We start from the raw sequence: 13,842 nt of genomic DNA, 5'->3' as shown, positions 1-13,842 counted from the left end.
AGGGAGCAGCTGACCCTAACTGACCGGGTGGCTCCGCCATAGAAATGAGCAGCTCGCAATCATCAAGTTGAGAGTCAAAATCTTGGTTGATGGCTAAAACAAGTATACTTAGTAGGGAAGATCAACAGTGGTTTGTCGTGTGGATCAACTCTCCCCTTGCCATGGGAGTGTGGAATTTCCAATGCTAATTTGACCATGACTTGTTTTGTACGGGTGGTCGAGTGTGTGGCATAGTGTATGGATCTGTTAACAGCATGGTGCGTGTAGGCACCTCCAAGGGCCGCTCCGTGATAGCCGAGACCACCATAGCCCAGACCACCATAGCCCAGACCTCCATAGCCCAGGCCTCCATAGCCCAGGCCTCCTGTAATAGCGAGAGGGAATAGAATGGAGAATGTGGGTTCAGGCTCTATTATGTGTTGCATATATATGTATATAGAACAGGGTTATTCGTGAGACTGATGTGAGTGAGATGGGCCAACGACTTACCCACTATAAGTTGTCCACGGGTTAACGAAGAGACATCGGGAGGTAGGGAGACACACAGTAAAAAATGTGGCCTGTGGCCACATTTGAAGCATTAAGATTCTGCCGCCTGCTGAACTATGCTGTCTGCTGGCCTATACTTTCATGTATTTGAAGGGTTCCTCCTTTATATGGGTTGTTTGTGTGTGTGTTTTTAACAAGTCGCCATTTTTTGCAAGTTACAGATTTTTTTTTATTGGAGGTCACTTATTTTAGCTTTCTCATCATGCCCCGTCGCCCACCTGTCTATTTAAATTTTAGACCATGCAACACGATAACTAAAATCGCCGTAGAGCAATATAATATACGATATGACTCTGTCACTATGTTGAACATCTTTCGCACCCTTTATAGCCAACCGTGATAATCGGAGGTTCGAGCCAGCATAACTGCACTAATTGGGCACTTCATTCATTCACATTTTTACAATGCACTGGCAACAGCATTGTTTAGACCGTTTCGCATTGTGATTCAGTGAGTGAGTGTAGTGGTGCTGAGTTGTAATGAACCTCACTCACCCACAGGGTGGCCCACGAATCCCGTAGATAAAGTGCTCACTGCCTGCTTGCCAATGACAGCTGTGGCAAGGAAGAGACACGCACGCAACACAAATTTACACAGAGAAAAAAACAATCCCCTTCATAGCCTTCATAGCATGTTGGGGCAAGTGCTGTTAGAAGGCATAACGGCCAGCCGCCTTTGTCTACCCACTGGTGATGTTCATACACTGACCCATACACTTATTTTTAATGCTGAGTCAAAGAAAAGCCCAGGACAATTTCAAATATTCGCCACCGTTATTCGTTGCGAGCGGGAATCGAACTCAGGTCACCGGTTTATAGCACAGTGCGCTAAACACTACACCACATTGCCCCCACAAAAATTCCCCCTATAGCCTTAACAAACTGTTGGGGCAAGTGTCGTTCACGAGTAGCAATTATTTAGGCAAGTAACGGCACACAAGCGGGTGGATGGCCAGCACCTCAGATACAAAAATATAAAGACAGTCATAGACACGTGCACACGGACACACAAATAGATGCACAGACTTAATCTTTTTTTATTTTACCAGGTAAGGCCGACTGAGCCATGTCGCTTTTTTTCAGAAGCAACCTGGTCACAAATGATTGCTGAACAAAGTGGCTGATGTGGAAATGTGGAGGGGAAAATTAGAGAACCTGGATAAAAATCCACGCCACCACACAGACTCGCACAGAGACATCCATTGACACAAAGTCAGACACAGACTCGCACTCACAGAGATCCTCAGATAGACAAAGATGCGCACACAGAGATTCTATCCAACGTACGTGACGCAGTGGCGATGTGAAGGAGGGCCAGGACGACGAGAGCTTGCATAGCGGCGGCCATTTTACTTTTAGGGTTTTCTGCTTTCGCTGTCGACGACAAGAAAGAAGGGCTTGAGTTGAGGCTGATGAAGCTTCACTTCGGAGTGACGAGCCTGGGGTTTGAGTCCCGGCTTTTAAAGGCAGCAACCAGGGGCTGGCTTGGATTTGTCCCAGCCAGGATAAGGCCTAGCCTCAATAACTCCAGTGTAGTGCTGGCAAACGCCAAAAACAACCACTCTGTCTAATTCCTGTCAAAATATAGAAGGCACTGAAGCATCTCAAAATATTTTTGGGTTTTGTTTTTTTTACTTGAGTTTCAGTACATTTCCACACGACACCGGTAAATGTCGCATTTGCCTCGTTAATAAACTAAAACTAAACAAATGTTTTACCAGGTAAGGTTCACTGCTAATATGGATTTTTTTCAGAAGCAACCTGGCTATCACAAATGAAAGCACAACGAAGTGGCTGATGTCATTGTGTGGAAATGTATAGCAGGTAAATACTATAAATGTCGTGATGTTGATGCTAAATGTGGAGGACAAAAAACAGAAGACCCAGAGAAAAAATCCATGCGACCACGGTGGAGAATATGCAAACTTCAATTATACAGGGGTAATGGTCAGGATCGAACCTTTAACTGCCTGTATACCAGGCGAGGTAGTTAACATCTCGCCAACCGTGCGTGGCTGCTTTAAAACCCCGACCTAGGTATTCCGTTGCCTTGGTAGGCTGCTTAATGCCATAGTTCCATCCAACCATTGTAAAGTATAGACATTATAAAACATCAATACCCTAGTATACGTGGGGGATGCTTTCCGATTATGGAAACAACGTCCATCGAAGCAGTTTACAGGGTATGGTGGTGGAGGCGAAGGCTGAGAGGCGACGGATAATGAGAAAGGATGAACGATGCTGTCGACGACGCAAGTATGGGATTGAGGTGACGCAAATCAGGGAGCGGTATTCATAAAGTGATGAAGTATTTGCGAAACGATGCAACCGTGCTAATTCGAGGTGCTAAGCAAGGACAACAAACTAAACACGAACAGCAGTTCTTAAGAAATTAGTTTTCAATCGCGATTTAAAAGCGCATAGCTCCCAGTGGTTTCCTAGTATCGGAAGTGTTCCAGACGGCTGCAGAAGCAAGCATGCCACTGTTATCGGCTTGTATTAGCATATTTTCTACTCTTTTATATAATAATCGAATTCATTTCAATGATGTTAATCATTTTTTTGCACTAGTTTTAATAGGGGGGGGGGGTTGTTTTTAATGATTCAACTCACAACCTGACTTGGCCTTCGCTCAGACCCACTGAGCGGGGTAGCACTTTTTCAGAAGTGACCTGCCCACAAATGATTGGCTAATGAAGTGGCTTAACACTGCAGCAGCCAAACACTCTAAACGCATGTTTAGAGTGTGCAAACTCCAAATATACAGGCATCAGGATCGAGATCGAACGGACGATTTCCTGTGTAACAGGCGAGGTAGTTAACATCTTGCCACATACATACACCGATTCAGATTAATTCTGACATACACACGGACACATAGAGCATGCACAGACATATATACATGCAAATATATATATTCGCATGAGCTTTGTACATTAATAAGACAAAGCTCCCCCGTATAGCCTTAACATACTGTTGGGGCAAGTAAGGGAGTTTGTGGCCAACACTCCCGACCGCCTGTGTCTCTCCAGTGGCAACGTTTTTTTATAGTGCACCTCAATATTTAAAACATACACATGGTCACACTAACGCATATATACAGTACTGTCATATATTTTCAAATGTGCACACGTAAAGTATATTCACACAACAAAGACACGCAGTCCTATTTTCTCTGAATCCACAACATTTACAACACCAGTGAGTGTTGAAGTAGAAACTTAATGTTTCGTTTAGGTGACAACCCCGTTTATTTATTGTGTCGGCTGGTGGTGGGTTAACGACATTTATATTCATGGGATTTAACCCCCAAAACAGACTTTATTATTTGACCTGAATGTTAAACCGAACAAAGCTGGGGTTTTTGTTTCAGTCCATCGGTGCCCAGTAGTATTCGTCTTGTTCTGCATCTTGCTGCCGTTGCGTTCTCGGTGTGTAATTTACATGGTTGGGCGCGTGCTTCATCGCGTGACGCAAAACGGCGACTCGGGGATTGGCTCCTGAGCTACGCGTGCACGTGTACAGGCCACGCCCAGGCACCACGCGCGGATTCGTGTTCAGACTTCCTCGAACTGTCCAAAGTTAAATCATTGATATTCATTTTGATGTCGCCAAATGAGAATTATTCTGTAAAAATCAATGCTGATTGTTGATTTAATTGAGTAATGATAATGGATATTCTTTTCGGCATTAATAGTCGGCTTTTACCCTTTCTGGCAATAATGCAAGGGAGGCATTCCGATATCAAAAAAACAAATGGACACATTTTGCAGGGCATAAAGGATACTGAATAGATGAATAATTAACGGTGATGTTAAAGTTGATTCTGATCATTTTAATGTGCAGCTGGTGCAATTTCAGCTAGCGGGGTCTAGACTATGAAGGGTGCAAAATAATTTGAACACTAAATCTTGACTTAAAGCTTTCATCACTGCAGCAATTCATATTCTAGGGTATTTCTGTAAAGTCACCTATCTACGTGACTTTACCGAAAGAACCAAGAATATAATTTGAACACTGTACTGTACTTCCACAAAGCACCCCTTTGCTCTATTCGGTCTATGGGAGGATTGAGCAGCGGGATGTTGCGTGGAGTTTGGGCTGATGTGGTGACTCTTGGCAACTGTTGCAGGGACGAGATGTGAACTTTCGGTGTTTATTTTTGAGGAATTGGCCGGGCCGCGTTTTTTGGCCCCCAAAGTGTATCAAAACAAAATGGCGGTCGAGATCCCACCCAATGGCCGCCTTTGTTGAATTACGTTCACGAGCTTGAATAACTTCGCTGTTTTGGGGCAATCGGAGGAGAATTAAGGCATATACAGTCATCAGAAGGTGATTAATACGTTATGGATGGTAAACCAAAAATAAGGCCATACGGGTAGTTTGTTTTATTGAATGTTTATTACATTTTCAGAGTTTATGGTTAAAACAATGGCTGATGTGGAGCCTCTGATTTGGCATTGAGATTTATGCATTGATTGGTAGAGAACATTTTAATTGTTGCTTCAGACAGAAAAAAAAATATTGTATGCATTTATTGTAATTACAGTATTATATGCCCCAATAGATGCGTTAAATGAGATATTACAAGTAAATGTTACATTTATGAATGACGATAGTGGTTTTTGAAGAGTAAATCGAGGCTAAACCAATATACAATGTCTGAGATATTCGTGTTAATATGTATTCAGTGCTGGATCAATGGAAGCGACACGGGGATTGAACAGTGGTAGTATTTGAGGCGTGTGGGCTTATTTCTCTTGGTCACTGTTCGAGAACGCGACGGTGGCTATGAGATGCTAGCTTGTTTGCCCGTCCAAGGACGGGTGTATTGCAGTAAATCTGATATATTCAATAGAAAAATTGTTCAGCTGATTATTCATAAGCGGGGGGAGGGGGGGCTCGTGTTAAGTGACGTCACGCGTGGGACATTGGTAACTAGCTTTACTACCCGGCTTCGCCCGAGACTTAGATTCTTGTCGATTCTTGTCTTGGATTAATACACGGCCTTCGCCGAGGGTAGGGGGGTTGACGTCAGCAGGCACACTGTGTAACGCTTCCGCATGCGGGCGACATCACAGATGTGACGTCACCTCTCACTGGCCTTGCAAAATATATCAAAAGCGACCTAGGAGAGCACTTTCGAATAAAGTGTTGCCATCACATGACCCTCTCATGTCATTTCATCGTGAGGCTGTCCAGTCACCTCAAGCAGCCACGTGACGCTGGTTGCAAGAGTTACAGACGTTTCTTGCTTAACGAGCGTTTTTTTTACGAGAATTCGCTCTAACGAGCAATTTTAATTTATCCCAATTTTTTTCGCATAACTAGCAAAATGATCGCATTATGAGGGGAGATCAATCAAATGCCTCCTGTGGCAGCAGGGGATGCACCGTGGCCTGCAGCTGTTTGTTTTTTGCATCACTCTTTCAGATGCGCTATTGCGGCCATATGCAATGCTCTTCCATCCGATATTAGGAAGCCGTTGGAGATATGCACTTTCAAATCATCTAGATTGAAAAGTTATTTATTTATAAGTGCTTTCAGTGTTTAGTTTGTAGTCTGTACCCAGCAACTCCGAATATCACGGTTGGCTATGTACGATGAGAATTCAGTTCAAGATACATACATACGTACATTTGAGCCCAGCCCAGGTGTCACTCGTCGGTACTAGAAAAGGGGTCATTACCTTAAGGGTTTAATGGTTTAACCATTTGAAATGATTGTGGTTCACAATTGATTCGCGTGTTTTGGCCATGTAAATTAATCTGTCTTACTAAAGTTCTGCCACCTTCTCTGGTATGTCAACACTGGTGCGTGGAATAACCGCTTGGAGACAGTGATTCACAGGTGCAATTTAACCTTCGCCGTTGTGATGAAATGAAGGACCGTGCACTTTCTCTGTGAATTTCTAGGGGGAGGGAGTTTTCTGACACTGAAATAATTTTTATTCGTTCATTGCACCAACTATTGACGCCTGACTTGAGTCTGCAGCTAAAGATCTAAAGCAGGAATATGAGTGCTGAATATCGAACAGCCGCATTTGCAAATGTCATTCGTAACTTTGTTCATTACCTGTGTAGTATATCGATTGTTCAATGCTAATGTGCCATTTCATTGAGGGACATCTGCTGATGTGTTGTCCTGGTGTGTTCTGGGATTGGTTAGTTGTTTTTCCTGCCTTGCCCAATCTTGATGAATCGGACTTATATTTTGAATGAACAAAAATGCATTTGTACTTAGTGAATTGCTTGCAATTTTCTCTGTTTTGCACTTCGATTGTGTATATGTATTGTTTGTTGTCACTTGCTGATGCGCCCATCCTTGGCATCTATTAAAAAAACGTATTATCTCATTGCATTCCTCCAGTCTAAATAAAAATTATAATATAGATCTGGCCAGAATGTATATATGTTGAACTTCTTTTGTACTGTATGTAGCCAACCATCCTAATTTAAGAACCACAAACTAAACATAATGCAGTTCTAAAGAAATTAGTTTTCCATCTAGAAGATTCAAAGTGTATGGTTCCAGTGAATTTCTTATATCGGAAGGAAGCGCGTTCCAGATGGCCGTGGAAGCGCTTCAGAAAGCACACAATTCAATTACCTTCTTTATTCAACGGCTACCTTAAAGCCACTGCGAGGATGACCAGAATTTGCATGACGGTTTATGCTCCTTGACAAGCTCAGCAAGGTATTGTGGTTCATTTGTGGCAGGTATTTTGAGTTAATGAATGTGACCTTATATTATAGTCACGTGGAAACCGGAAGCCAATCCTGCTTGGTGCAGCATGTACAAAGAGTTTTGTACATGCTGCAGCATGGCATTATTTTTTGCCAGAGGTCCCGTAGAGTCGGCAGTTGCAAAAATAGAGCCTTACCGATACTATTCCACTGTGCCTTGTTTTTTTTTTTACCCCACACAGCCATCTTCACATTGTGTGGTATAGAAAGATGGGTCTGGGCAGCAGCAGAGAACACAGGCAACTTGTCCTTTATGCCACACCTAGGGCCACGAGGAGGGATTTATCAATTGTTGGAGTGCGGAGAGACCACTTCAAGAGCTGGGTGAGTGGTGTCGACTCTACGGAGTGCCAAGAACGAGGACATCAATAGCTGCAAGGGCCTCATCAAATTTCATGTGTAGGGAAACATCAAGAATTTTGAGTTCTGCATCCACCATCCCCAAGGGAGCCAACTGATCTACCTACCGCTGAAGTGTTGGATACACCACACCAAGTGAGACAGCAGTGCTCTCCTTACTATTGGAAGGTGGACACGCCACACAGAGGGAGCCACCATTGCTCTACCGACTGCTAGACTTGAGGCAATACAACAAAGAAGGCAATAACGCTCTGCATATTGCTATAGGCTGACTACTAAGAACTGGGACACGCAGGACCGTGGGTCCCTGTAAGCGAGAGCAATGGTGGGTGGTTATGGGGGATTGAGTCATTCGGTTGCATTGCATGTACAAACGGGTTTTCCATACAGAGCATACAAGTCAGAGAATACTTGTGGGAGTCTGTCTATAATTGTGCATTAAAGTAGCACCTATAACAGTGTGGCAAAACGACAAATCCGCTTGGTGTGTTACGTCCCTTCCCAAGAAATCACGCTTCGCATAAACCCTGAAACTATTCCAAATTGTTATATTGTCCAACCTACCTGTGTCCAAATAGTGGCAGTTTCCTTCTCGTCTCTGCCTGCATCATCAGGTCATCTTTTTCTATATGCATCCTTTTTCTTCTACGTTGGTCACTCTTTGGCTCCAGTTTAGATGCAGTATCCTTCTGTAGCAATATATTTGGAATGTCAATAGAATCAAAATGTTTGTTAAGATTGGAGGAATGCGATCAGCTATGAAGCTCTTTTTCACAGATGTCCAGTAGGGTCGGGTAAGCATGTTTATCGACTGCCAACCTGAAGTTACAGACTGCCAGCCTCAAACCTCAGAGCTGGTCTCCCAGGATCTCCCTGCAGTAATGAGATGTTAACTACCTTTCCTGATATACAGGATGCTGTGGGTTCGATCCTGACCCTGACTCCTGTATAATTGAAATTAGCATTTTCTCCCCATGGTTTTTTTCCGGGTTCTCTGGTTTTTCGTTTCATAGGATTATTGTGAAGTGAATGTGCTGTGCGGCTATGCTGAATCTGTGCAGGCTGTGCGTGTAATGCAAGCCGTGACAGCTTCACTGCGCTTAATACTCTCGGTGACCAGGTGTCTGGCAGGTTAATCTCTTTAATACGTAAATAGAATAGAAGGTAATCTAGAGAGAAATGTACGCTTTATGACCGTGTACCATTTCCCTACTTTGGTTTCTTTGGTTAACTATTGGGTCAAGTGAGAGTTGGACGTGTGACAATGTACTGCACACACGCGTTTACACACACACACACGGTCATTTGTTTACGTCGCAATAACACGCATAAGTGCAGTGAGTAAATATTTTTATTTGAATTCGGAACATAAGATGGACATTGCACAGATGATAACAATTTGTGTAAGAGTCAAGGGCTTGGGTAGGATGTGTGGGTCAATGGGTATGGATGGGGAGGTATGGGAGGGGAGTAGGTGGTGAACCTATGCCCCTTTTTGTGGGTGGTCGGTGGCGGCAGCTGTCCATAACGTTCGTCAATTCACTTCTTCACCGGAGTCTCGAGTCGCTTCCGCAGGCACCACTTCTATTTTAAGTGACTGCAGACGGGGATGCAGGGCTGGGCACGGACGCACACACATCACAGATCATTAAGATGCACTCAACAAATGTAGTCGGCCTTCACAGCCAGCGTTATAAATTATCCATTTGTGGGTTAGGCCCAAACGATGATCGGAACAAACCTGTGTCTCTAAGAATCCATTAAGTGATAGTGACGTCACAATGGTGCTTTTGCCAGGCTAGGTGCACGTTGAGGGCGTCAGGTGATGTGTGGGAGGAACTTTCTGCTGGCACGTCATGGATACAAACCGAGCTGCTATGCAATGACTGACTGAGGTGACTTGTAGATGTGCTTCTTACTATGTTAATTTACCACGTTGTATCATCCATCTGGTTGTTTCGCTCATTGTTGTGAGCGTTGGCCATTTATTTTTGTCGTTCGGGGGAACAATAACCTTCATGTGTTCTCTAATCCACGTGTCCCTCCACTGTATCTAAAAATGTGCATCTCCACAGTTTTAACTGCTGTGCCACCAATCCACCCAGGAGCTTCAATACTCTGTTTGGGAAGATTCTAATTGGTTGGGGAGGTTTTGGCAATTATTTTGGCAAGTTTGAAGATCTCTGTATAAGTTTGTGGGTTTCTGTAAGTGTATGTATATCTGAGAACAGTTCTGGGTCTCTTGATGTTATGGGTTTTTGGGTAGGGCAATGGGTCTCTGTCTTAGTGTACGGGTCTCTGCGTGAGCCTATGGTGTCTCTGCGACCTTCACTTACCGGTGACGACCTAGATGGCACCAACAAAAGGCGCCAACGGGGCAGCTACATACACAGCACACATCACAGTACAAAGGTTAACGGAGATTCACGCGCGTGTTACAATATAATATTGACCACAGCGGACTTTGTTGAGATGAAATTACGCCTCCAACAGTCAACCAGCGCAGTCCTCAAAACACGCACTAAACAACAATCCGTAGCTGAGCTGTATAAACGAAGGAACATTTTTGCGCCGGGAATTTGCCGGCGGGAAAGAGAAACCCTCACCGATTTTGCTGTTCACCACACCGGCACCAATGCCTAGGGGATAGCCGAGTCCGCCGAGGGCTGCAAACAACACACACACAGGAGGGAGGGAGAGTTAAATGGTGGTTAAACATTTAAGCTCGCCCAGCACGTCCGAATTAGCACGGTTTGCAACGTAAGGTGTGACAGATGTTCCAACGTACACACACTCGCAGCGACTTTTGGCTGGCCATCGAAAAAAGACCGTCACCGCATCATCGCGTGGCTCTCTCAGATACGCTTCTGCGGCCATCTGCAATGCTCTTCCGATATTAGGAAGCCACTGGAGCTGTGGTACGTTTACATCATCTAGATGGAAAACTAATTTCTTGCGAACTGCATCTCGTGTTAAGTTGTCCTTCCTCCACACCTCCGATTAGCACAATTGGCTAGGTACGATGCGAAGGAAGTTCAACATACATTCGTGTGTTGTGTTTAAACTTAAAACTTTCGTGACTGCAGGAATTCATATTCTTGGTTCGATCACAACATAAGCGATCGTCGTCACTTGGGTTGTGATCGAAACGTCGTCATTTTTATTCCATAAAATACTCATGGTCCAGCTACCGTCTTGCCATCAGCTGCTGTTGCTTTAACTTCCGACAAAATACCGGTTAGGTTCCATTATAAAACAACATCAGTGGTTGTGGAAATTAATGATATCGATGATGATCGTTAAAGATTAGACTATTTTGTTTAAATCCCCAACCCCCTTCCACCACCAACCCGATATTCCCAAACGTTTGAGCCTTTGCGTTTCGAAGCGAAAATGCTCCACACAAATAGAAGCGGTCGCCACTGAATTAACGTGGCAATAACTTTACAGAACCAATTATAACAGCCCTTGACACCCGGTCCATGCTTGGCGGTTTGTCGCCCAATCAAAGAGCTATCCAGGCTCAAGATCTACTTAACTTCTGAGATATGATTTCATTGGGGAAATGCAGTTCTGCATCTCTTCACCCGGAAATATGAAATGGGCTCGGCACAGTGTTTGCCGATCGCCAGATTGCGTGCGGTGGAGGTGAACTGTGGGGAGTGACTCCCATCTCCATGAACTCCTACGTGCCGGCATTGAAAATTAGACTGGATAAATCAAATATCCTGTAGAGCTCGCCTCTAGTTGAGGCACCTGCCACCAGTGGCTGTTGTATTGCTGCACCTTCATCCATGATGAGAATAAGAATAGGATTTGGCGTCCTCTGGTCTAACACTGTTTGAGACTAGGCTCTGGTATCCGAGCCCACCATAAGGGTGAACGAGCCCAGCTGCCAGGGAAAGACAGTTCTGTGTTTAATGGGCGGGGGAGGAGATTCGATGTGAAGTTGACGAGGGATTGATGTGAAACGGTGGTTGAGATGTTAACTACCTCGCCTGGTATAGAAGAGGTCATGGGTTCGATTCCGACCCAGACGATGCATGTTGTATATTTGGAGTTTGTGTGTTCTCTCCCGTGGTGGTCACGTGGGGGTTTTATTTCACCTCCACATTTAGAAACATGCGTTCAGAGTGTTTGCCTGATTTAATTTTCCACGTGATAAGACATTTCGTTGGGCTATCGTTTGTGGCCAGGTCGCTTCTGAAAAATATCTGCATATCTTAGTGGGTCTACCAAACCACTCTGCTTTGACTGGCACAGTCCAGATGGGTCGAGTGGGCGGTTGCTATTATTCGTTTAGGGAGCAGCTGACCCTAACTGACCGGGTGGCTCCGCCATAGAAATGAGCAGCTCGCAATCATCAAGTTGAGAGTCAAAATCTTGGTTGATGGCTAAAACAAGTATACTTAGTAGGGAAGATCAACAGTGGTTTGTCGTGTGGATCAACTCTCCCCTTGCCATGGGAGTGTGGAATTTCCAATGCTAATTTGACCATGACTTGTTTTGTACGGGTGGTCGAGTGTGTGGCATAGTGTATGGATCTGTTAACAGCATGGTGCGTGTAGGCACCTCCAAGGGCCGCTCCGTGATAGCCGAGACCACCATAGCCCAGACCACCATAGCCCAGACCTCCATAGCCCAGGCCTCCATAGCCCAGGCCTCCTGTAATAGCGAGAGGGAATAGAATGGAGAATGTGGGTTCAGGCTCTATTATGTGTTGCATATATATGTAAATAGAACAGGGTTATTCGTGAGACTGATGTGAGTGAGATGGGCCAACGACTTACCCACTATAAGTTGTCCACGGGTTAACGAAGAGACATCGGGAGGTAGGGAGACACACAGTAAAAAATGTGGCCTGTGGCCACATTTGAAGCATTAAGATTCTGCCGCCTGCTGAACTATGCTGTCTGCTGGCCTATACTTTCATGTATTTGAAGGGTTCCTCCTTTATATGGGTTGTTTGTGTGTGTGTTTTTAACAAGTCGCCATTTTTTGCAAGTTACAGATTTTTTTTTATTGGAGGTCACTTATTTTGGCTTTCTCATCATGCCCCGTCGCCCACCTGTCTATTTAAATTTTAGACCATGCAACACGATAACTAAAATCGCCGTAGAGCAATATAATATACGATATGACTCTGTCACTATGTTGAACATCTTTCGCACCCTTTATAGCCAACCGTGATAATGGGAGGTTCGAGCCAGCATAACTGCACTAATTGGGCACTTCATTCATTCACATTTTTACAATGCACTGGCAACAGCATTGTTTAGACCGTTTCGCATTGTGATTCAGTGAGTGAGTGTAGTGGTGCTGAGTTGTAATGAACCTCACTCACCCACAGGGTGGCCCACGAATCCCGTAGATAAAGTGCTCACTGCCTGCTTGCCAATGACAGCTGTGGCAAGGAAGAGACACGCACGCAACACAAATTTACACAGAGAAAAAAACAATCCCCTTCATAGCCTTCATAGCATGTTGGGGCAAGTGCTGTTAGAAGGCATAACGGCCAGCCGCCTTTGTCTACCCACTGGTGATGTTCATACACTGACCCATACACTTATTTTTAATGCTGAGTCAAAGAAAGGCCCAGGACAATTTCAAATATTCGCCACCGTTATTCGTTGCGAGCGGGAATCGAACTCAGGTCACCGGTTTATAGCACAGTGCGCTAAACACTACACCACATTGCCCCCACAAAAATTCCCCCTATAGCCTTAACAAACTGTTGGGGCAAGTGTCGTTCACGAGTAGCAATTATTTAGGCAAGTAACGGCACACAAGCGGGTGGATGGCCAGCACCTCAGATACAAAAATATAAAGACAGTCATAGACACGTGCACACGGACACACAAATAGATGCACAGACTTAATCTTTTTTTATTTTACCAGGTAAGGCCGACTGAGCCATGTCGCTTTTTTTCAGAAGCAACCTGGTCACAAATGATTGCTGAACAAAGTGGCTGATGTGGAAATGTGGAGGGGAAAATTAGAGAACCTGGATAAAAATCCACGCCACCACACAGACTCGCACAGAGACATCCATTGACACAAAGTCAGACACAGACTCGCACTCACAGAGATCCTCAGATAGACAAAGATGCGCACACAGAGATTCTATCCAACGTACGTGACGCAGTGGCGATGTGAAGGAGGGCCAGGACGACGAGAGCTTGCATAGC

The 13,842-nt window shown here is 44.6% G+C and overlaps 2 long non-coding RNA genes across 2 annotated transcripts; both read right to left on the bottom strand.

Moving 5' to 3' along the window:
- Positions 1–270: 270 nt before the first annotated feature.
- Positions 271–2,054, bottom strand: LOC144737396 (uncharacterized). Its single transcript, XR_013588969.1, has 3 exons — positions 1,836–2,054; positions 1,044–1,103; positions 271–364 (listed from the first exon to the last, which is right to left on the bottom strand). It is a non-coding gene; the product is annotated as an uncharacterized LOC144737396 (long non-coding RNA).
- Positions 2,055–8,987: 6,933 nt separating this feature from the next.
- LOC144737479 (uncharacterized) lies at positions 8,988–10,325 on the bottom strand. The gene is made up of 3 exons (XR_013588996.1): positions 10,261–10,325; positions 9,991–10,035; positions 8,988–9,271 (listed from the first exon to the last, which is right to left on the bottom strand). It is a non-coding gene; the product is annotated as an uncharacterized LOC144737479 (long non-coding RNA).
- Between the last annotated feature and the right edge of the window lie 3,517 nt (positions 10,326–13,842).

Source organism: Lampetra planeri, chromosome 69 (genome assembly GCF_965212315.1).
Source record: "Lampetra planeri chromosome 69, kcLamPlan1.2.h2, whole genome shotgun sequence".
Lineage (NCBI taxonomy): Eukaryota > Metazoa > Chordata > Hyperoartia > Petromyzontiformes > Petromyzontidae > Lampetra > Lampetra planeri.
The sequence above is the reverse complement of the archived record's forward strand: the minus strand, read 5'-3'. Positions and strand labels throughout refer to the sequence as shown.